General features: G+C 40.4%; 1 long non-coding RNA gene across 1 annotated transcript; it reads right to left on the reverse strand.

The window, feature by feature from the left end:
* Positions 1-16,705: 16,705 nt before the first annotated feature.
* On the reverse strand, positions 16,706-23,136 carry LOC116436371. The gene is made up of 3 exons (XR_004236990.1): positions 23,045-23,136; positions 18,657-18,661; positions 16,706-16,718 (listed from the first exon to the last, which is right to left on the reverse strand). It is a non-coding gene; the product is annotated as an uncharacterized LOC116436371 (long non-coding RNA).
* Between the last annotated feature and the right edge of the window lie 636 nt (positions 23,137-23,772).

Below are 23,772 nucleotides of genomic sequence, written 5' to 3' on the forward strand. Positions count from 1 at the left end.
AATAAAATAGGATGGAATTTAGCCCTCAGTCATCTTTAAGCTGACAAGTGTGAATTCAGATGAATTCTGGAGGAAGAGAAATACTTCAGCTGATAAACAGAGGGAAACTTTCAGACAGTATGCTTCAGGAGAAACAAATTTCAAGTCAATGCAAAAATCTGCTGCTGGGAGTTTCATTTTAATCAGTCATTTTCTTCTTATTTTTATTTGCACAGCAGTTCTGAGCAAATTGAATAGTATTTTTTTTCTCCCTTAGTGCAGGCTGGGTTTCCACCACTTCCACTGTAACGGGGAATTCAATTTTGCAGTGATAAGTTGAAGATTACACAGATAAGAAACTTGTAGGAAGTGGGTGGAGAGCCGAAAGACTACTAGGCACAATGGAGAATACTGAGAAAATAAAGAAAAAGGAGAATTTTTCAGCTGCATTTTACATGCTGAACCTAGACATTTTTCTCCAATCTAAAATCTTCAGCCAGAGAGAAAGTAGTGAGCTTTGTTGATGCTAATTTCATCTCTTCGTTGTTTTAGAAAGATGCATTTACATTTTCTGTGTGGATAAGCAGGACTAGACAGCTTGTGGAGAGAGATAACGTAAGCGCTGAGCTCTGTTGAACCTTGGCAGCTTTCTAATCTTTCAGGTTTTAATCTCAATTCATTGTCCAAACTCTATCTCTCTAATGGCCAGAGTAAATCCAGATTTAGATAAAAAAAGTATGGGTTCAGCTGAAACTCTGGTGGAGGCTTGATGCTGTGCTCTGAGGTGGAAACAGCATGAGCCTTAGCAAGGCTGATGGGGAACTGTTGTGGATTGTATTTTTTAATGTGTGTCTGGAGCCATCACTGCTGCAAACGGGCAACATGCAATAGGTGGTGACTGAGGATGGATGTCTTAGGACACAGAATAAGTGCAGATGAGAGGGCAGCTGCCCTGGGTCAGCTATCTTAGCACCCTGTCATCAGAGATGGCCAGTAGCAGCTTCCTTGGGAGGAGGATACAGACATAGAGACTGTACAGCAATGAAAAGCCAGAATAGTTCTCTACTCCTCAAAAATTTGCAGCATAAGGACAGTCTGAACCAGTCTTGTTGTCTGAGCTCATTAGCCCTCAGTGTATTGTATTCTATTACTTCATCCAGTCGTCATCTCTAGGCACAGTTTCAACACACATAGACCCTTGTGGCAGGGAATTTCAGAGATGAACGAAATATTTTCTTGCTTTTTTTGCTATGAAGCTGCTACCAGCTACCTTAGCTTGAAGTTTCTAGGTTCTGTGTGGGTAGAGACAGTGGAAAATTATTTGCTACAAGCTCTTTGAGCATCCCACAAGAATTTATACAGCCTTTATACCACTCTCTCTCTGATTCCACTGTTTTTCCCTGAAGAGCCACATCCTGTTCAGTCTACCCTCGTGTGCAATCTGCATCCCACCACTGATTACCTGAACTACTGTTCACTTGCCCTTTTCTAGGAGCATTATGCCCTAGAAAGTGAGACTAGAACTGCACACAGAATTTAAGATCCAAGCACACCAGAACTTTGCATGGTGATATAATGGTATTTTCTGTTTTATTCTCTTTCATAACAATTTTTAACATTGTTTGCATTTTTTTACCAGAGCTGGGCACCGAGTGCAATAAAACTATATATTATAACCCCAAGATTTCATTTCTGTGTAATAGCAGTTAGCTCAGAGCCCATAATTTTACATGTGAAGTTTGGATTGTTTATCCCCATGTATGTCATTTTACCTTTATCTGTTCTGAATTTCATCTGCCACTTAATCACCAAGTCTTTTAGTCTCTAATAATCTTTCTGCCATTCTCCACATTGGTTCTCACTTTTAACTTAGCAATTTGACTTAGATTTCCCACTACCATGGCACACCCACACTCATTCTTACATCCTTGGAACAAAACAGTCACTCTGATCAGGTTCAAGTGAATAATTGAGGTGAATTGTGTTACCGTTTTCATTCTAGATTCTAAATATTTGTGTGCTTGCCTATACCTGAAAACTTTTGAGCCATTAAAAAGTTATGCAAGCAGTGTTGCTCCCAGGGAAGAGTGAAAGAGGGAGTAAGTGAGACAGAGTGAATTCCGTTATCAGGAATATCAATATTATTATATATAGAGTTATCAGGAATATCAATATTATTATACATAGAGCTTTAGAAGATAACCCAGACAATGGATTTCACAATAGCCTCCCAAAATAGCTATTTTCTTGCCATTAAACTTGATGTCACTGTATAGGTTCTGCATATTTATAGCCTAAACTAGTTCATTATTACCATTTCTGTTCTGACAGAGCTAAGGACATGGTAAGACGCAAGGTCCAGCCCTGAAGGATTACAGACCAATGCACTGATTTAAGAAATCAGTTAAGGACATGTGTAGGTCTAGTTACCCAATTAAGTTCTTCCCTAAATATGTCTGTTTTAGAGAGCTGTGGATGAACCTGGAGGATCTGGACTGGGAACTGAATCACAGCCCCTAGTTAGCATTCCCCAGTTATGTTTTTCCGGCTCTTAAAATTCTCCCTAGGATAAAAAAAAAAACAACACAGAAAAAAATATGACTGTTTTAAGGCGGAATCTTAAATCCAGAAGCTGCGTTTAAGCAGATGGGAACAGGAAAATATTTTAATAGCCTCTTTCCGTGACAGTCTCCAGTCCTGCCACACTTGCTGAGAGCTTAGTGACATTAGAGCAGCTCCAAACTGTACATTGAAGTGCTCCTTAATAAAGCCACAAGAAAGCAAACAAACAAGCAAACAAAAAGAGGCTTGGCAACAAGCCATTCATTGTTTGAGAAATGCAGTTAGATTGCATGTAATGTTTTATTGCTTTGAGTGAGAACATTTGGCTTCAAAAGTTGGAAATGTATTATTCTGTAAATCTTCTCATTAATTACATTTCATTTTGAATTCAAAGCCAGGCCAGCCTCAATTTATTTCACTCAATTGCATCAGCCCTGTAATGTTATTTCAGTTTTACTTTCAATCTGGCTCTGACTGATAACATTTTGAGATCAATAAAAAGGCAGAGGTTGTTACCAAAAATAATGGTGTGTTATAAAGCTGCTGTAGTCCAACAATTAAGGACATTTTATTATGTAATAAAGCAATTGGTTGGTTTTTTTTTTTTTTCACTGAAGCCACACAACATTAATTCAGACACTAATTTACATATGGTATATTATTGATGGGGCAAAAATGCACTGGTTTCTATCAAGTTCAATAATCATATATCTTTTAATATATTAAAATCAGAGTCCTCAGGAGGCTAAAATGTGATCTTTCTTAATTGAGACAAAATCTATGCATAGCTATTGATTAGATTCACCTAATTCACTGTCAGTGGTCCTTCTTGAGTTGGGTAGTATGGAAAAAAGGTAGAAACAACCTTCTGCTCTGTAGAACTTACCAGCACTGCATTAAACAGCATGACTAAAAGTTTATTTTCACTGCTACTATCTAGTCTGAGAAATGTATTCAGGTGAGAGGTTATCACTGGCAGGAGTTTGTTACTGTTTTTAGGTGCACATTTCTCTTGCTTCGCATTAAAGACTGACAAGTGAACAAATGCACCTGGCATTGGGAGCAGGAAAAGAATCTTTGTGTCCTATTAGAGATGCCTGCACAGTTTTAGCCTTGCCCAAAGAAAAGTGCTTCTTGAGCAGGGAAACAATATATGTAAGATATACAGTTGTGCTGTGTCTGAGAAGTGGAGCACTTCTGGATCCTCCAATGACATTTTAGTTAAACTGCAGACAGATCATAGCCATGCAGATTTCTTTTGAGGTTGATTCACATCCAGTAGGAAGCCAGGAAGAATACAGAGGATTTGAGAGAGCAGTACATCCTTCCTGGAGCCTTCTGAGTGGTGAAAGCTATGAATAAGTGCAACTTCAAGGATGGATTGTAAAATTTAGGAATTCAAATTTATAGTTGGGTCTTTAACACATGCATCTGAGTATGTGTTCATAGTTGCCACCAATGATAGTTACTGAGTTGCTTTGGTTGGATATGAGCTAGTAGCATTAAAATCCAGCTTTGTATCAGTAACTGTTAAAAGCAAACAAGAATTCTGGGAAAAGTAGTTGTGCTTCAGACCTTTATTCATCACAAAACTTTGCTCCAGATATTTATCCATCACAAAAGTTTTGGAGAATGCTTTTCCTAGTAATTGAATAAGTAAAAAACTACTGCAGAGTGTCTGCTTCTGAATTAAATCCTCAAAGGTAATTTTTAGAGACAGGCTGCTGAGTGAGATGGAGGACTAGCCTGATTCACTGGGACTCTTTCTCTGTTTCAAAGCTAGAATGATCCTCAGCTCATTAGAGAGTTATTTGCATCTGTCAAAGATCCATGCTGTGTTAAAGACAAAGAACTCATAGTCTGGGAGACATTTTTTTCCATTCTAAATTATTCCATAGACCTTCACCACGATCTTTGTCAGGTCAAAAATTAGACCTCATTTCCTCATCCCTTGTCCTTTTTGAATAGTGATAATAATACTTACTTACCTCATGGGACTGCAGTAGATCTTCATAATCCAGAATCTGTAAAGCACCAATAGTATATAAGTGAGAACTCACAAAGAAAAACAGGCTGTCATTAGGCACCTTTCAAATTAAACCAGATGGGGAAAATGGAAAGATGAAGGACCAAAACAACACTCTCATGGCTCACAAGGACATGGCCAAAGTGATCAATGTCATTGTAATTTCCAGCAGCCTGCCCAGTGTATGAATGTATAAGAGGAGCCAAGACACAGATTTATAAAATTCTCAGAAAGCATGAGCCCTATCTAAATCCCAGTTTCAGAAGGAAAGAGAATGTACTCTGTCTACTCCTGTAACAAAACATTCCACTTCCTTTTTAAACTGTTGTTAAAGTAGTTAAAAGTCAGAAGTGACAAGCAAATAAATAAAAAAGATATTATCTCTGAAAACAAATAGATCATGGTGGTGTGCAGGGATAATACTGCTGAGTTGACCATCACTTTTACTACTGGATGGCAAGCTCTTTGTTAATAACTGCCTGCAGTTGTAGGATCCCCTGACAGAGGGCCATATGTGTCACAGAGTCTCAGGCACTTGAATGAGAGATTGAGAGTGCAGTTCAAAATTCCCTTATCAGTCATGCATTTCTTCATGGCGTGGTGGTTTGGTTGGTTTTTTTTTTCTCATTCCCCCACTTCACCAAAGTCAGCTTTGAAATGACTTAAGCTCTTAAAATGTCCCTAGGTTAAAAGGGAGAGGCACTATCTATGCCATCATGGACAGGGTACCAATCTTACCCATTAAATGAAAGAAAGCTGAAAAAGTAATTATCAACATATTAGAAGGACGGGGGTAAAATCTGGTTGCTTAGAACTGGAATTTAATCCAAAAATATCTGAGGAGAGACTTCTGCAAAGAGGGATTGACCCTGCAGCCTACTCTTGTGCAGTGCGTGCATAGGGCAAAACCACACAGACTTGGAGAACTGCTTCAAGGAAGCCATTCACACAGAAAGAGAGCAAAGAGAGAGTTGGGAGCCATTGAAATAAGTTGTGCCCACAGCCCACATTTGCAAAGGAGACCACAACATCAGCAAGACAGAAAAGTCTGCAACTGGTGCCACTCAGGGGCAGAGACCTGTGCTTGAAGGGATCTTGCCAGCCAGCTGCTCAGCCACTGGCTCTGAAACTGGATCTGTAAATGTACAGTGACTGCGGCAATTCACACCAAGTGTTCACATGTGGATTGACTGTACAGGGATTCTCCTGGGCCTGTGCAGTGAGACCAAGCCCTGCACCATGACCACAGTGAGATCATCTTCTGGTTTTAATGTGCAGTGAAAGGGGTCCTTGTTCTCTTCAGAGAGAGCCAGAACTCCTCATTACATGCACAGTCACATACTGCAGTCACACAGACCAATAATCAAAGAGATTGTCTCATCTTGAAGCATCAAATCAAGGGGGAAAGGGATAAAACCAGGGCCACTAGAGAAACCTGGGGGTAGCACAGCAGTGTTAGAGGGATGGTGTCCCTTGTTCTGCTATCTCACTCTCTAGAAGTTGCATGCAACGAAAGGGTGGCAGTAAGGTTGTGGCACCACCCCTGGACGTATTTAAAAGTTGTGTAGGTGAGACACTTAGGGACATGGTTTAGTAGTGAGCTTGGCAATGCCGGGTTAATGGTTGGACTTGATAATCTTAGGTGTCTTTTCCAACCTAAACGATTCTATGATTCTATACTGTAAAGGAATTTCCATCTTGAATCTTAGAAGCACTGAGCTTTTGTGAAGTCACAACTCTCAGCTCCCTGAAACAAAAAAGATTAATTTAGTATCTGATTTCTATGCAACTGTGATAACCTTGGCACATTATGGGAAAGGCTGTGTTTTGGTGTCTGTTGGCGAGACTGATTGTTATCATTGCCTGTTAGGTCCTCCTTCTGATGCCATGAAGAATTTTTGCCTTTTCTTTTATGCCCCTGTTATACCTTTTTCACAACTTCTGTATTCCTAGTGCTTTTTGCCTACATTCTTGGACTTGATTTGTCAGCCTAGGAGACAAAACATTTTAGAAGCTTCATAGTTAGGGATCAGTGTGCCCCAGACCCCAAGGTCCACTCCAGAACACATTCTGTAAACTAAGATAGAACCATCCAGGGGAAGGCTCCTTGGGGAGGGGGGCTCATTCAAGCCTCTCATTAGAGAATTTTTGATAGATATGCTAATTAGTAAGACCTATAATGTTATACCAGATCTTTTGGGGGGTGCATTGCAGTGTGCATGGAGGTGCATTTGACCTGGATGGGTGCACCTAAGGATTCTTAAAATAAATACCAAAGTAAAATCCCATTTTTCTAACCGTGTTTGACTCTTGATTTTAAGACCAGGAAAAGGCATCACTTCATCCAGAAATAGTCCAGGTCTGGGCATCCCAAAGTTTCACTACTCCATGCAATGGGGCATCTGCCTTGCAGAGTGGAAACAGCAGATGACACTAGGAAAGGAGGAAGAGCACAGCAGAAGAAGGATCCAGAGCTCCACATGAATACTCTGTTGAAAGCACACCTTTATCCTGTAGTAAGTCTGATGGCTTCTGACTACTAGACATGAAATTGCCATTGGGAGAGTCTGACTGTTGTGGATTGTATTTTTTAGTGCGTGTCTGTGCTGTCCATGATCCTCAAAATTTTATTTTATTTCTTTAACCTCTGTCTTGTATTTTTCTCTGCTTAATCTTACAAATTTTCCTTTAAAATAGCTTATTATTTCTAAATCTCATTTTAGCAATGATTGCTTTTCATTCCTAGAGTTTTAGATATAAGGGAACAATAATTTATGCATCTGACCATTAGATAGCTCTAGTCCATACCGGGACTCAATTTGACTGAACCAAAAACAAACTAAAGGCTGTGACCTTCATCTGCCTCAAGCATAACCCAAGAATGATTGATTTACAGTGGACCCTTTGCAAATGTGAAATTAAACACCACAACCTCTTCTGAGGTAAGCTTGCTCTTTGAAGGATGATCATGTATTTATTTGATCATCCCTTTAATCCTCGTCTGCAATTTTTCATGAGGATTGTGTCACAGCATAAGAAACACGGTGGACTCGGCGATGGCAGTGATACCCACACATTCAAGAGGGGACATGAAAAAGAAAGTATACCTCCCTACTTCAGCTGCCATGATTTGCAACAGGTTGAGAGTTAGTTTTGAAAATAATTATTATTTCCCTCCTGCGCAGTTGAAGACAACATCTGTAATTCAATTCTTTGGCTAATAAGGAGACACAGGGGATCTATCACCCTGTGATGCTTTCTTTGGGGAAATGTGAAAAGGATTTTAGATAATACATTCGACTGAGAGTTCACAATCATTTGATCTTTTATAAATAGCAAAATATGATAAATTATTCCATTACTTGCCTCACTAACACTTTGGTGAAAATCAGGTTTGGCATGGTGTCCTTATTGTCTACAAATGGAGAACACAGAACCTGATAAAACAGCAGAAGAAAATTTAAAAAACATGTAAGTTATGGAGATGGATAAGAAGTGTTGCAATGGGGATACTGCAACACGTGTACCAATCAACAAGACCCATGGAAAAGAAATATATGGACAGATTCTTGGTAGATATTTTCAGAGATGTTTATTTTCCCAGCTGCCTGGCCAGTGCTGCCGAGGAAACTGCTCAAACGCAGAACCAGAGGGTCCTTCCCCCGGGCAGGGGAACACAAAACAACCAATGGGGAATGAGGTTGACCAGGGGCTAGGGAAACGCTGTTGTGCCCGCCCCCCCCCCTCCCAGGGCCCCTCTCCCAGGACCACATGGTAGGGGGAGGAGACCCCAAAATTTCACCCATTTATTTTTAACAAAAAAAAATATTTAAAACTTAACATTGAAAACAACTGGATAAACGTAACAAGAACAGTTTCAAAACAAGCCACCCTCCTGAGTCTTTAAATGTCCAATGTCTGGAACATCTTAAGGCTGACAGAAGGGAGACAGGACTCTCCGAGCATGCTTTGTGGGGAAACTGAGGCAGGAGAGGGTTTCTTCCATTTGTACCTGTTGGAACTCTAAACAACAATAGTTAATTTCTTCCCTCCCCCTCTTCATCCTCCACTCGGCATTGGGAAGGGATTTTTGGGGAAACAATTGGCAAAGGCATGGTTTTTTGAGGGAAACCATGGGTGGAAAAACGGATTGGGAATACACTGGGGTAATAGGATACAGGGTAAAAGGGAAAGGTGGGGTTAGGAAAGGGAGACTGTAGGAGTGGCTTATTATTATTGTCTAACATGACTACCATTTTTAGCATATATACTGCCTTTCACAGAAACACCATCAGGCCCAGTGACCTCTGCTGCTTGCAGCCCTTTTCTACCTTGCACAATTTTGAACTCTACCACTTCTCTATCTCTTAAGCTTGGGATGCATTTTTCAGTGTTATTCTTTTTAATAGCAGTTCTAGGAGCAAATATGTCTTGCTGGTTGTCACACCTTGTTATAAAACCATAATTTTGCTTCACATTATACCATTTTACTATTCCTAAAACCTTAGCTACGGTGATTTTCTCCTTTTTCCGAGTGGCTGCTGTTTTCTGTCTCATTGCGTTCCTGGCTTCACTTTCGTTCTCGTTTGCTCCTGTATTGGAACTGCCAGAGCTGCCAGGGCTGCTGGGGCCGTCGGGGCTGCTCATGCCTGCGCGCTCTCGCCGCGGGGTCTCCCAGCGTCGCATTCGGGGCCGCGCGGGCTGGGCCGGGCTGTGCTGTGCTGCTCAGCTCCCCGTGCGCCACCACTGCTGTTGCCTCTGGTCGCAGCTTCGCTGCCGCTGCCTGGTGCCGCACCCACATCTCGGCCGAGCCCCTGAGCGACAGACCCCCCGCACCCTGCTCCAGCGCGCGTCTCGGCTGGGCGCGGCTCCGCTCCACAGCCATTGCCGCTGGCCACCGCCCGCACGCCACCCCTCTTGGTCGGGCGTTCCCGGGGCTTGCTCCACCACACGCTGCGCGGGGCTGGGCGGGCACCACTGGCTCATGCCGCTCCCACTGCGCCTCGCTCCGCTGCCTACACTGCAGCTCGTGTCACTCCGCCCACGCGCGGGAACTGCCTTGCTGCTGCTCGGAGAGCGCTCGGTCCATGTGGGTGAGGCCGCATGGTCCCTGAGGTAGGCTTCCCTTCACAAGGACACAGCTGACATTGTTCAACAGTTCAGGTAATTAAATAATATTCATGAAAATATTCTTCCATCAGCATATATTTTGACTCAGAAATTAACTGTGTCCAAATGGTGTTCCAAAAGTCTTTGGTAAGAATTAAATCCCAAGAAGCGTAGAAAAAGTTCTTAAACAACCATGCCAGGAAGTGTTTCAGTTCCTTTTGAGCTTGAATTAAGCTAAAATTTACAAATCGTTGTTCAAGAATCTTTTCAAGTTTAAGATAAATGTCCATGTGCGGCTCTGAGAGCCAAGAGTCTTTCCACGGTTCCTCCATAGTTTAGAGATGGAAAAGCAAAACAAAAACAAGAAGAGAAATCCAGAGTTTACTCACAAATCAGTCGCTGTCCTTAGGGATCGGGGATTGTTCTGCTCGCATTACTACCGTTTGTTGCAGTGGTAATTCTTGCAACATATGTATCAGACAACAAGCCTGTGGAAAAGAATATATGGACAGATTCTTGGTAGATGTTTTCAGAGATGTTTATTTTCCCAATCGCCTGGCCAGCACTGCTGAGGAACTGCTGCAATCACGGGACCCGAGGGTCCTTCCCCTGGGCAGGGGAACACAAAACAACCAATGGGGAATGAGGTTGACCAGGGGCTAGGGAAACCTCGTGTCTCCCCCCCCCAGAGCCCCTCTCCCAGGACCACATTGCAGGGGGGAAGGGACCCTGACAGCAAAGAAGTTTTACTGTTGATAAGGCTTTAACTTCTAAATTTCTCACAGACTGTTTGTCAATAACCCTACTTTTCAAAAATGCCAGTGTTACCTTTTGCCTGATGCCAACGACCTAATAGGGGACATCAATAAGAAGTATGATATACAAAAATATAGCAAAAAAATGCAATCTGAAATGGACATGTAATGTTTCCTGCCCTTCTCACATATTTTCTGGTTATACCAGCATACAGTACAGGGCAATTTTGGTTTCAGTAGCAATCTTTTATAGCTATATGGTCATTTGGAATAAATTTGAGTAGTATTCATGAAAATATACAAATGGGATAAAATTCTGCAGACCACAGTGAAGTTGGCATAATTATACCTTATACATAGATATGAAAATTAGTGTTTAAAGATTAACTAATGATACAAACAGATTATGCTGGATTGTAGAGTAGAATAGAATGGAATAGAATAGAATAGAATATTTCAGTTGGAAGGGACCTACAGTGGTTATCCAGTCCAAGTGCAATGGGAAATCAAGACAGCTCATACAGCAAGCACAATGTCATTGACATAATCTTAAGATTGGATGAAGGTTACAGCGCAGCTATTTACAGTTTCACATAGGAATTCTAAATAGCTAGGATTAAACAAAAACTCAGGTTAAAAAATTAAAATAGTTAATAATGATAGTAAATAGTGAAAATATTTATTAAGTTAACTTGACATAATTGTGGATCCTGGTGATTCCTAAATTAGAAAAGAAAATGATGTGATAGAAAATAAAAACTATTCTATTGCTTCTCCAAACACCTTGAAATCTAGAAGGAGGCCTTTATCTTCCTCTCTATTGGTTGGGATATGTTTATGAACACAATTTCTTTATTTCTTTCATTTTACTTATGATAGAATTATAGAAACATGGAATACCTAGGGTTGGAAGGGAATCTTTAGAGGCCGTCTAGTCCAACCCCTCTGCAATGGGCAGAAATGTCTTCCAATAGATCAGGTTACTTAGAGACCCACTTGTTCATGTTTGAAAACAGGATGATAGATGGCAAATATTTTTTGCAAAACCCAGTAAGTTATTCACTGATTAGGTGCCCAATAGCATGGTAAAGACAAAAAGTAAGACCTTTGCTGAATAAGGGTATTTTAATCTGTCTTCCATACAGTTCATCCTGTATATTCACTGCTGAAGAATCCCAGAGTGCTAGCAACCAATATATATTGCAGGGTTAGTCAGCAGTTCAGAGTCATTTGTTTTGCAGTCAATTCAATCACAAATGCTACCACGGACTAAGAAAGCTGAAGGAAATTGCATCTACCTTCATGAAGTAATTTTCTGAAAAACAAACATCTCAGCATAATCCACTTAATTCATAATTAAACTTTCCATACACCAGTCCTTCTATTTTCGGTGCTGTTTTTATAGGCAACAAAATTATTCATTCTTTAATAAACTACCTACTTGAAAATTTGTTTGTTTGCAGGATACCTAAAATCAGCAGCAACTTATTATGTGCATCTTCATGAATTGGTGGAGGAACACCCTGAACTCCTTTACCAGCTATATTTAGAACTGCTAGTATGCATGAAAATCTGACCTTCAGGAGTATGTTAGCTCCTTTTAGCTGAGGGCTTTCAAGTAGTAGGAAATTCAGTTGTAAAGTAAGAAGCTTGAATTACTTATGTGTAGATGCCCTCCAGTGAGCATGTGTAGAGCCCTCCAGTGAGCTCTCCTTATATTCTAGCCTATGCTCTAGTTAATGTAATTAAGAATCTTGGAGAAATTATCCCACTCTAGATTATACATTATTACTATTATTATTATTATTATTATTATTATTATTCATGGCCAGCTGAATTGTTTTCCAGGATTCACTGATAGCAATGACAGATTTGGCACCCAAGACACATGAAGATACCTATAGGTAGACACAAATGTAGATGCTTTAATCTAGAGTTTAATCTATCCTTGCAATTTAACATGATTTCAAGTAGACTGCGAATTAAAAATAGAATAGTGCTTCCTGATTAACTCCACATGGCAATTCTTTTATTTTGTGATAAGGACTTTAATATAACATTAGTTTGATTCCTGTATAAAGGAAAAAAAGCCTCTTCAAAAGGCTCATCATACTTTTATTGAGCTGTCAAGCAAGCAGAAACCTGCAGGAACATTTATCCTAGCTCTTTTGTCTGGAAGCAGGAGACAAAGCGTAAGACAGGAAGTGCTACAAAGAGAATGAAAAATGTAGATCATTTCAAACTGCTCTAGAGTGAGATTTTGCCACTGAGCATTCCATAATAGGCTGGCACACAACCTGGTTATAATTTCTTATTTCAGACATCAGAAAATATTTACACTATTACTCACGCCTTCCCTGCGTTAGAACTGATTAGAACTGGACAGACATAGTCATTTTTGGGGTGCAATTCATCTGAAATATGGAAAAGAATTGCTGTTTGAATTGTCTATTCCTCTACACTGAGTATGGGGGCCATTTGATCCAAGCTAATAATTCATATGTAGATATTTGTATCTGATCAGAGGTGCCCCTGCCTCAGTACTGAATGCCAAGGAAAAATGGAGGGTCTGTGCTAAAGCATGGAAAAGACATGCAAGACTGACTGATTCAGTAACTTTCAATTGAATTAAAAAGCAGACACACATATTCCAGCTGTAACAAAAAACAACTACCCTCCCCCCAAAAAACATCCATAACCACTCTCCCTCCCCACCTCAAATAAAAAATTAACACCAAAAAATAGAGACCACACAGATGCACAGAAACGTCAACAATAACAACAACAGACCAGAAAACTCTTCCAGGACAATGTTTTCTGTGCAAGCCCACCCTCCATCAGATTTTATCCTAATAAAGGCAAGACATTAAAATCCTACGTGCAAAGGTGCTCCCCACAGATTTTCAAAGGCAGAAAGACTGCACACTGATCCTATTGCAGGACAAACTCTAGTACTGCTACTTCCAGTATTTTTCTTCCAGTTCTTCTGAACCTTCTATCTAGCCTAATACATGTGTTTGACAGGTTCCCTACATCACAGAGTGAAAACAAAGTGAAAAGATCACAAACGGGCTAGCAGTTACCTCCATCACCTATAATATCTCTGCATGTTTAGAAAAGAAAATGCCTGAGAGAACAAAACGTCAGACCTTTAATGCTTTTTTGTCTTGTAGCCCATGTTACAGAGAAATTGTTTTATTGCATTCCCTTTTTAAATAACAATTTGTCTCAGGATCTCCATTTTCTGAGTCACATTAATTGTGGTACCCTTTCATCCCTGCAGAGAGTACTCTGCATTCAGAGACAGTGGACAAGACACATTATAATAGAGTAGATCTTACTTTGCCACTAAATATTCCTCTTTCAAGTGAAAAGCTGACATTACACACTACATGCAATTATTTTTAACAAATAATGTGCTTTTCCACTGTCAATATTATCCACAGATGGCCATCAAAAGACTGCCAAGGCAGTCACTAAGTGAACTATGAAGGTTGCTGGTATCCCATAGGCTGCTAACAACCAGAATATTCAAAAGTGGTGTGCACAGCTCTCTTAAGATTCAAAATACCTCTTCTGTGTGGTAACACAGAAGTACTCAGACACAAACCAAAGAATAAGAGATACTTCCAGGCAAGTACCAAGAAGGTTCTGTGAGGCACTCAGGCAGGAGGGTAAAGAGGTGGATGCTAGACCAATTCTTATGTGCCATGGCCAAGAAAGGAAGTTGTAGGTAACAAAATAAAGTTTTCAAGTCAGATTGATCAACTGGGTGTCAAGATTCAATGCCAACTCCAGAAGCTGCATGATTTCACAGAGCATGTTCATGTACCTCTCTGTAGAGCAAGGCAGAGTGATTGATATGTGCAAGCTTTAATCATGTCAACACCATGCTCTGCAAGTGTTAATCTGTCCTGATGGTCCTACCAGGATAGTCACAGTGGCATGCATGTTACTTACATGCTCTCAACATATGGGTCACTAAGACAGTATCCAGGTCATTGCTGATCCTTTAGTTTTTTTAACCAACTAAAAGCACAGAAGTCCAATACACTCAGTAAATCCTCTCAAGCCACTCTGAAAATCCCAAGGATAAAAAGACCTTCAGCTTTGTTTTGCTCATTCTGTTGTTTTCAACTTTTAGATTCCTTTGGGGTTTCCATTTCTTTCCCTCCCTTTTGCAATCTTTGCCATAAACCAAGAACCATACTCAAATGTTAGAAGCTAGAAGCAGCTTTTTAATGACCTATTGAGAATGAAATGAATAATTTAAGATTTACAATAGCTTTAAATTGGTTTTTCTTGTTGTAGGGTGTAAACTTCATTACAGAGGGGGGATTTATTGTCTTTTTGTTTGCTTGCAATGAAATGGTACAAAATCCTGTCTCATATTTTCTTTGTGTTAATTGGGGATTTAACTGTTGCTTCCTTTGCTTACAGTGATGTACATCAAAGCCCTTAAAATCCATTTTAATTGTGCTGAGTGGATTTGGTCAATTACACTAGTAATCTTTCTATTAATAAGCATGTGAAAGGAAGACTGTTCTGTATGTAAATTAATAGAGCTAATCAGTTGTCCTCCCTTTGTAATACACATTACAGCATTTGGCAGTACTTCAATAGGAAGTAAAAGTTTTGTGGCGTATGCCCAGGAACATGTTTTTGCAGCTTATATTCAGAGAATAAACTGAGGTTATTTCCACATCCTGTTAAAATGTCCAGAATTTATCTGGTCACCAACTAAATATCAGAATATGAGGGCTTTGGCTTGGAAGAATCCTCAGAGTGGGAACTGTAATGAGTATACTGTTCGGAAGTGGATCAAGACAGTTCTTTTTTGTTACATAGCACTTACCAGCCCTACTTATGATAAGACCTTATAGCTTGGTGCTGACAGACAAATGAGAAGAAAATTTCTGCCCATGTCTAAGAAAAGACAAAAAGGAAAAAAAAAATCCAAAAAAGACAACATAAGAAAACAGAGTTGATCTTGCTCAGTGTAAGTGGGTCTCATCACATGAGTTTACTACTACTACTACTCAGCCAAGTATTTTGTTTTTACCACACAAAGGGCAATTTTAGAAGAGACATGCTGTAGTTTATTAAATTACAAGGAAGTAGTGTTTCTGGGATACCTTTGAACATGACTGGACACAGGTGATCACCAAAGCCACTCTATCCCTCCCCTCCTCAGCTGGGCAAGGGAGAGAAAATATAACAAAAGACTCATGGTCAACATAAGGACAGGGAGAGGTCACTCACCAGTTATCATCCCTGTCAAAACAGACTCAGCTTGAGGAAAACAGTTTAATTAAATACCAATTAGAACAGGATAGTGAAAAATAAAACAAAACCTTAGAATGTGTTCTCCCCACCCCTCCCTTCTTCCTGCACTCAGCTTCACTCATGATTTTCTCTACCTCTTCCCCACCAGCAGCACAGGGGGATGGAAATGAGAATTACTACCAGTTCATCAGATGTTATTACTGCTACTCCTTCTTCCTCAGGAGAGGACTCCTCACACTCCTTCCCTGCTCCAGTGTGAAGTTCTCTCCCATGGGAGACAGAAATTCCCCTGAGTCCTTCTAAAAGGCTCTAATTCTCCACAAGCTGCTCCAGCACAGACCTACACAGGCTGCAGGGGAGTCTCTCCTCAGGCACTGAAGCATTTCGTCCCCTCTTTCTTCACTGACCTTGGTGTCAGCAGAGCCGTATCTCATGCTTTTCTTTGTCCACAGACATTTTGTGCAATTTTTTTGCCCCTTCTTAAATACATTATCCCAGAGGTGCTACCACCATCACCAACGGGCTTTGCCTTGGATGGTGGACAACTCTTGGAGCCAGCTGACTTTGGCTCTGTTGGACATGGGGGAAGGTTCCAGCAGTGTCTCACAGCAGCCACCCCTGAAGCCTCCTTTCTACCAAAACCTTGATGCACAAATCAAATACATTGTCACAAAGTAATTTGTTAAAAGTTTCTGAGATGCTCCCATAAATTAGAAAAATGGCATGGGACAAAACACTGTTAGTTCATGAAGTGAGCAGGTCAGTGGTGCAAGAAAGAAAGACAGGTAGACTGAGGACTGGAGTTACTATTCAGGTACTTAATGAAATATGATAGGTAGTAAGAGAAAAACTTTCAGCATTTAAAGATATCTGCCAATGAATTCAATGAGGATATAATACAGATGAAGTGCTTTCAGAAACCCTCCTTTTAATCTCTTCATCTAAGTGATGGTTTCCAGAATCTGGAGGTGCAACAGGGGCATCACTGGTTCTGGGCCCTCCTTTCCCTACACAACTCAAGCTCCCTGACTATAACATCCCAGGATGGGATTTCATTGTCTAAACATAAGCATTTATGGGCAATTGTGGGGTTCTGAGATTTTCAAGATACCAACATGGCAATTAATGAAAGACTTATGAGGCACTTGCACTGCTCTGTAGAAGCAGCTGCAGGCTGGGCAGGACATCAAATTAACCACCTATTCCTACACAATGAAATTCCCCCCTTCTTGCAGTCATACAGACTGTGTGCCAGTAATGTCCACTTAGCTCCATTAACTGCAGAGCAAAGCACAGGATTGAGTTGACATGGAAACAACTTTTTTGGTTCTGGACAAAGTCTAATGAATTTCACCTACAGCAGCTTCATGAACAGACATGTGCGTTCAGGACATGTTGGACATAATGTGTACAGAATGTGCACAGAATGTCTGGGCATCCTATCTATCTCATAGATCACATTACAGGTACTCAACTGCAATTCTATCAGAACAGCTGCACGTGAGAATCCAAGCCACAGGTAAAAAAAATTCTTCAGACTCTGCTCAGGTAAATTCTACAGACAGAAAATTAAGACACAGCTACTTGAAAACTTGGTTGTGGGACAACTTAGAGCATGATACTTGTTGCTGCAGTACTATGAGCTTAACAGGAGTTTAACTTTCTGAAACAGAAGAATACCAGGACTCATATAATTAAAAACTAAAGTGACAGAGACGCAAGGGACGTCAGCTGTAGTTTAATTTATGAGTTAAATGCCATGTTGGATTTTTGGACACTCTCCAGTATTGAACCTGCTTCCTGCTCATGTTAACCATTTCCACATGAAAAAAATTATCAGACTGTAAAGACTGTGTCTCCATCATTTGTTGGGGTTCCTCCCCCCACCATGTGGTCCTGGGAAGGGGGCCCTGGGGCAGAGGCACGGGGTTTCCCTACTCCCTGATGAATCCCATTCCGCATTGGTTGTTTTGTGTTCCCCGGCCCGGGAAGGACCCTGCTGGTCCCATGATTGCTACAGTTCTTGGGCTGCACCCCAGCCATGCGGCTGGAAAACAAAGTTCTCTGAAAAACATCTATCAAGAATAGGTCCATGTTTCTTTTCCACGGGCCTCGTTGTCTATACAAGCTGCAGTAATTCTCCGCGGCAACAACCATTTTCAGGGTAACTCAAAGCATTCGCACACTGTTGAGAGTTTATATTTTATCTTCTATTGACCTGCAACCAATGTGAAAGAATGTAATTTTCATTCAGTCAGAAAATGTTAAGCAAACAGTGAATTGGGAAAGACAGGTTCTGCTCTCTTTATAAGCTCACAGACTGCCTTCTCCCATACAAACAGGCCTGCAGTTCCTACATTTCAATTCTAAGCAGTCGTCATTTCTACTCAGATTCACTAAGGTGCTAAGCATGCACAACTTCTGCTAAAGTCCACTGAGACACATTGCTCAGCCAATCTTCTTCAGTTGTGGGCTTCCTGAAATACCTTGTAATTCTATAACTACAATTTTAGAGACAGCTAAACTTCATCAGAGTTAATCAAATCAGCAATTTGCACAATAATCTGCAAAACCTATTAGGTATTATTAGGTAAGGCTAATTCTTTACTAAGTCAAGAAAAATTGCTGCCCATCCTATTATTTTCTAAACAATTTTATTAAAAGATTTGCTGATCATGACCAGTGCTTGACAGATAACGCTCTACTTTCCTGTCTTCTTAATAAGGTATAACTTTCAATAAACCATAGCAATGTTATATATAAGCTTATGCTGTGAAACAAAGAAACTGCAACTGGAGTAGTTTTGCTGTAGGAGACCTAATTGTAATTAGAATTTTCTCAGAATATAAAAGTTAAAAAACACAGCAAACTAAAACTCAAAAAAGCAGCAGATTCCTGAAGCAGAGAAATAAAATGAAAATAAGTTATTTGCAGAGCACAGTTCCTTGGGACCTTCATTTATTTGATGATAGGAGGAACAGCAGCCTCCTGAAAAAAGCAGTCGGTAACAGCAACATATTCAGGGATTCTGAGCACTGACAGCAAGTAGCAACTGAGTTAACACATAATTATAAAGATAATATTATCTAACTCAGTCAAGCCTGATAAGCAGTTGGGATTCTGTTCAGGCCATCAAGATGAATTTTAGGATCCTCTTCACTCAATTTCCCTTTCCTGTTACTGTGGTTGATTTTTACTGAAGTTAAACTACTGTAAAACTAGGCTTATGCAGAGCAACTAAGGCCTCAGTATCATTGCTCCTCCCTGCAGTAATTGTTTCCATAATTGTTCTTGTCATTGTAGTAGATGATCTTCAAAGAAGAAGCCAAAAGAAAAAAAAAAGGTTGTGTCCTTTCCTGCTACTTTATAAGGCATGATGATAGCTTCATAAAATTTTATTGTGTTACTATACCAAGACTATAATACTATTCTCATACTTTATTATCATGCCAAGAGCTGGAAGTAGAACTCAAATTCAACATTGAAATAAGATGTAACTTGCTACCACTGAAGGCAGGGAAATCTAGGAATGATTTGTTATGAAGGCTAAATAAACAGAAGGAAAATAGAGATCCTTCAGTGTTGTTCTCTTTTGCAGTTAGCAGTTCCTCTCTCCAGTTTCACCACAGCTCTGTGCACAATAATCCTTTTTTCAGGAGCACTCCTATAGGAGCTATCTCAGTCATCTGCGTGATGTTACCAGTTAATCTATTCATACAGCTCACCCAAGTCAGAAAAAATTCTCCATTACCTCCATATAGTTGAGAGATTGTAGACAGATTTTGCTTTTGTCTGCCTCATGAGGTACGTTTGGTCAGCTGAAATGGGACATCTTTAACCTAATTGATTTGGTGTCCTTGAGGTCTTTTGGCACTATCATCGGCTAGTGCCCCCTGTTTTGTAAATGTGATTTTTATTTGCCCAACAAAAATGTTTGGTTTAACGGAAGCTGGATAAAAGTAATAGTTTGTGACAAATGATGGTGTAGATGGACCCTTAAAGACTTAAATGTTGTGAAAGTGTCCTAATGTTCCACTTGTGTATTGGGTTTATGTGGCCAGGTTTTGGCAGAGGAGAGACTGACAGGGTGGCTTCTGTAAGAAGGAGAGAAACAACTCTGCAGACACTCAAGTCAGTGAAGGAGAGGAAGGAAGTACTCCATGTGCCAGAACAGAGATTCCCTGCAACCAGTAGGGAAGAACATTCTCTTCCTGCAGCACAGAACATCCACACTTCAGCCCATGGGCAACCACATGCCCTGGCAGGTGGATGTGTTTGAAGGTGTGGTCTGTGCAGAGCCCATGCAGGAGGCTCCCAGCAGGGGCTGCAGCCCACAGAGGGGAGCCCATCCCAGAGCAGGTTTTCTGGCAAGACCTGTGGCCCTGTGGGTATCCATACTGGAGCAGTCTGTTTCTGAAGATCTGCAGCCTATATGAATGGACCACACTGGAACAGGTCATGAGGAGCTCTCTCCCTTGGGAAAGAGCCTACACTGGAGCAGGGGAACAGTGTGAAAAGGAAGGAGAGGTCAAAGCAAAGTGTTATGAACTGACCATAAACCCCATTCGCCATTCCTATTCCCATTCCCTATTTCCCTGTGCCTCCTCAGGGAATAGAAAGATGAAACGGAAGAGTTGGAAATGAAGGAATCAATTTGAGCCTAGAAAGAAGGGAGAAGTGTCTGCAAAGCGACTTTAGTTTCATCTCTGTTACTCACCATCCTACTCTATTTTTAATTGGCAATAAATTAACTTAATCTTTTCCAAGATGAGTCTGTTTTGCCTGTGCTGGTAACTGGTAAATAATCTCCCTGTCCTTATCTTGAACCTTTCACAGAAGCTTTCACATCTTATTTTTGTCCCCTTATCTTGAGAATGGGGAATAAGAGAGCTGCTTGGTGGGGCTCTGGCAGCCAGACTAGGTCAACTCACGACACCTTGTTCAGTACTTTGGCATTTTAGCTCCTGAGATTTGTCTTTTTTTTTTTTTTTTTTACAATAAGATGTAGAACTTTCATAGATTTATAGGATGAATGGCTTTATCTTTTTTGCAAACTCATATTACCTAATGTAAATTAACCATCTTTTATGAAATGTACTCCATGCAAATCATAGAATCACAGAATGGTTTGGGCTAGAAGGGACATGAAAGATCATTTAGCTCCAACATCACCACCACGGGCTGGATACTACCCACTAGACCAAGTTGCTCAGGATCCCAACAAACCTGGCCTTGAACATTTCCAAGGATGGGGCAGCCACAGCTTCTCTGGGCAACCTGTGCCAGTGCTTTACTACCATCTGAGTAAAAATTTCTTCCTAACACCTAATCTAAATATCTTCTAGTTTAAAACTTTACTAGGGAAAAACCTTGAAAAGCTCACAACAAATGGTAAAACCTGGACTCTCTGTTCTACAACATCTGATGGAAAGATATTACCCTGTTTCCACATGGTACAGCATCTCTTAACTCACTGCTTCCAGTTTCAGAGCTGAAACTCATGTTACAGCTTTGTCCTCAGACGCTTTGCTCCCAAGAACTCTATGTAGCTAGGATGAGTAAAACTAGATTATTAACAGAAAATAATACCATTGGAAGGTAAATCCCCCAAAATAAACAGTTGCAGCGTCTAAAGGGAGTGCAACCGGCACAATACAATCATGGTAGGTTCTTGCTTTGCAATTACCCAATAGCATTCAGTTCCAAAACAAAACAAGTCTGAAAGTTTATCAGTGATGTAGCCCTGTGCAAAATATTCTGCCCTGTGTGGGAGTCACACTCCTGCTTCACCTCTCGCAAAGATACAGGTCCCTGATGTTCTCTACTGTCCCCGTTCCACCTGTCGATATTATTCTGAAAGCTAAGCAGATGCAAAAGGAATCAGTTCTTAAAGTCTATATCATACCTTCTTTTGAACAATAAACAGCATTTTTGATGTGGGCAAAAAGAGCAAGAACAAAACAAACCTTTCATCTTCTTCCATAAAAGCCACATTATAATTTTTTTTCATGTCCCTTTTCTTTTTTCCCCTGTGCAGTCCCTGGAGCATCAGCACAGTGTTTTTTTCATAAGCAGATCTCAGACTTGAAAATGTCACTGTTAACAATGAATTATCCCAGATGTACAGAAAGCACTGTGGTCATCAATAGTTCTTTCTGTAAGCCCTCAAGGCTCTGAACTACGGATAAAAAGGAAAGCAGGGGGAGAAAAAGATTACGCAGTAAATAAATCTGACTAGTAATATGAATTTAATTGTTGGCTGGCACAATTAACTGAATGAAACAATGCCTCAGGCCTGGAACAGTCTGCCATATAGTCCACTCTCACCCTACTGCATTTCTATGTCTGTAGTTAACAGTTACAAAACCCACTGAATCATAGGTGACAGTATCTAATAGATTTGTCAGGTTGAACAGTTTTTCTTCCAAGGTAAATGCAGAAAATTCAGTTCACTTTAGAATGACAAAAAACCTCACAGTTTTGAAGTTTCTAGCATTTCCAGTTAAATATTAACAAGCATTGTAACCAGCTTGAGCAACAGGATAAATGAGAAAATATTAATATGAATGTCTGTGCTTTAGATATATTATTGAAGATTCAGGTCAAGTTGCTTGTGGGGTTCAAGAATATTTTTAAATGTAGAGACTACATTTCACAACTCTCTTCCCTTAAACCATTTACTTTTTTAAATGCAGATCATCAAAATATTTTAAATAGTCAAAATAGCAGCTTTGAAGTAATTCGAACCATTTCACTCAATATAGTGTCTTGTTCCTCAACACATTAGGGAATTTCAATAATTCTGTTGATAAATAATGCCCTACAGTGTCTCAACAGTGGGTGTGAAAGTGCTCGGTAAAGGAATAAATATTACTATTTCCTTTTAACAGATAGAGAAACTGAGGCAAAGTGCATTGCCAGGGAGAGTGTCTTGTTCAATAAGCATATCCAGGAAAAGGAAACAAAACCCTGAATTTCAGTCCAGAAAAGGACCATAGATATCAAAAAGATGACTGGCTGAGGCAGTTCTTTTAAAAGAAAACATTAAACTCAGAAACAAAAATTCTTGCTTTGCAGTGGAAAAAGAATACAATGTACTTGAAAAGCAGAAAAGTTTTCTGGCTGGGAAGCTGCCCAGAGTAAAAGGACATGAGGGTGCTGGTCGACAGTGGCTGACCCTGAGCCAGTGTGTGCCCAGGTGGCCAAGAAGGCCAATGGCACCCTGGCCTGCATCAGCAATAGTGCGGCCAGCAGGACCAGGGCAGTGATTGTCCCCCTGTACTCAGCACTGGTGAGGCCACACCTCAACTCCTGTGTCACTCACTACAACAAAGACACTGAGGGGCTAGAGCATGTCCAGAGAAGGGTAATGGAGCTGGAGAAGGGTCTGGAGCACAAGTCCTATGAGGATGAGCTGAGGGAGCTGAGGGTGTTTATCCTGGAGAAAAGGAGGCTAAGGGGGGAACTTAGCACTCTTCCACAACTGCCTGAAAGGAGATTGTATCCAGCGAAGGGTCAGTCTCTTCTCCCAGGTAACAAGTGATAGGACAAGAGGAAATGGCCTCAAGTTGCACTGGGGGACATTTATATTGGATGTTAGGAAAAATTTCTTCATGGAATAAGTTGTAAAGCATTGAAACAGACTGCCAGGGAAGTGGTGGGGTCACCATCTCTGAAAGTGTACAAAAAATGTGTGGCTGTGGCACTTGAGATATGGTTTAATTGGTGAACATAGTGGTGCTATGGCCATTAGACTTGATAATCTTAAAGGCATTTTCAGACCTTAATGATTCTGTGATTCTGTGCAGTATGAGGCCCATTTACCTGCATGGTGACTCTTTATCCACAGCAAATAGGAAATCAAAACAAAGTGGACTTCATGCATAAATAACAATAGAATGGCAGCAGAATTTTAGGAATAAATATGCAAAGAAAAAAATACAGAAAGATACACAAAATCAAGTAAAATCTCTCTGTAAGTACATTTTCAGTAAGAGAATAAACCAAGAAACAGTTGATTCAATGACTACAGTACAGTGAAGCCATCACTACAAA

Source organism: Corvus moneduloides, chromosome 2, assembly GCF_009650955.1.
Source record: "Corvus moneduloides isolate bCorMon1 chromosome 2, bCorMon1.pri, whole genome shotgun sequence".
Taxonomy (NCBI): domain Eukaryota; kingdom Metazoa; phylum Chordata; class Aves; order Passeriformes; family Corvidae; genus Corvus; species Corvus moneduloides.